Below are 2,053 nucleotides of genomic sequence, written 5' to 3' on the forward strand. Positions count from 1 at the left end.
AAGCCACGCGACATTTATGGCACAACCCCCGCCAACGAGAGACGATTGGTCGAACGGGTCCATCGTGAAAAGGAAGATGAGGGAAAGACGGGAAGAGAACAGAATGTGCGCGCCGCAGCATCCACTGATGCCCTCGTCGCAACTCGATGCAAGTTCGTATGCACTCGAGATTACACGTTTCGGATTGAAGACGTGTTACCCGTACGTTGATGTTACATACCTCGTATTTGATGGGAAACACGAGTTCTAAGAACATTGCGCAAAAATATAACGGCGTTATATAACGTTAATGTAAAATTGTGCGCGTTCACGTTCCTGCTCGAACACTTGAAAGAACAGTTCCTTGTGTAGATTTATGAGATTTGTACTTATGAAACATTAGGCGTATGTTTTAACTTATCTAAGAATTGAAATGGCTTCTACGAGGATGTGTATATGATCACTGGAAAAAGAGTCTGGTTTATTGAGAGAAATGTTTTGTATCAATAATCAAAGTTACTGACACAAAAACTATTTGTTGATATCCCAGATAGCACAAAGAGTTCAAAAAAAATTCAGTGATTCATTTTCAGATGCAAAAAGAATTCTTTTTCTGAAAAGAATTCTTGTTGCATCTGAAAATGAGCAGAATTGATGACATATCACTGAATTCTTTTTGAACTCTTTTGAACTCTCTGTGCTATTTGGGATATGATCAATTAAATAGTTGGTTACCACGACAATATTAATTTGTTGAATTTACTAAATGAACTAATAATTTAATGATATAAAACTGTTTTGTATGACGTTTATAGAGCTTAATTTTGTAGTTAGGAATAGAACATTTTGTTACTGGAACAAAACGATTATATATACATCAGAATAATATATATCTCTCACTTTCTACAGAGTAAAATTATGTTTGGCGTTTTTGAATTTCCTTAGCTTAGCAAAAGTATATATAGATTTAGAGCAATTGAGATTACTAATTACTCTGAAAAAATAGTTGTTACCATGATTGGTGTGGTGAGAGCCGAGAAGTCCATGAGATTAGTCTCTAATTATCCCAGCTTTATACAGATAGACGTCGAATTTTTCTTATGAAAAGAAACGCCATCTCTGACAGCTCCGCGAAACGTTTCTCGCTCTACCATAATGGATTATTTTGTTAAAATTATTACTAAAAGAACACTCATTTTGTAATGGCAATCAAATTTTACATTGTTATTTACAAAACGTAAGTAACCAAATAAATTTGTACTGTTAAATAAAAAAATTTTGTTTATTTAACAAAAAATATTGTATTTTGTTATTTTAACAAAATAATCCAATGATAATCGACCATTTGAATAATTCTCATTTTTTGTTATCAATACTACATCTTTTCTCTCAGCGTTGTATTAATTGGAATTCTGTTTAAAAACGGACAAATCAGAATTTTTTGGCTGCATCTATTATAATTTTAGTTGAGATAATTAGAATTTCGTTTGTTATGATCAGAATCTTCTTACTTGTTCATTTTTAACCAGAAATTTTTCTCAGTGATAGAAGCTTTCCTCTAAGTAAATGTGTACATTAGTATGGTTAGGTAATGTAAGAAATTATTCAATCATTTTTGAAACTTACTTTTAATCTTAAATTTAATATTTTTAAGCTTTAGAATTCATCATCGCTTTATTTGCGACAGACAGTAACTGACAGTAGAACATTTTCTTTTCTTTGGCTCACTTCAATCAACTCGTTCAGTTTTGCTAGACGTTCGCGTTTTATCCGCGTTCCGCGACATAAATCAACGCCGCCTGCATTATTTCTGTTCCGTTGAGCAATGACTCATTCTAATGCGAGAGAGAAGTTGCAGCACCGTAATACAGATGCGTCGTTACCGTGTACGTGCTCTATTTATGCGTTGCGTGAAGTACAAAAACGGGGCGTCGCTTAATTTCCGGAATAGCGCAGCGACTGCAAATCAATCACTAAATACATTTTATGAATTAACAGTTTATTTTTTCCCCGCGAAGCTATAACGAGAGGTGTCGATACTCGCTCGTTACCAGAGTCGTGAAAGTCAGTGCCG

This window comes from Mycetomoellerius zeteki, unplaced genomic scaffold, assembly GCF_001594055.1.
Source record: "Mycetomoellerius zeteki isolate Tzet28-1 unplaced genomic scaffold, Tzet1.0 scaffold324, whole genome shotgun sequence".
NCBI classification, from domain to species: Eukaryota; Metazoa; Arthropoda; class Insecta; order Hymenoptera; family Formicidae; genus Mycetomoellerius; species Mycetomoellerius zeteki.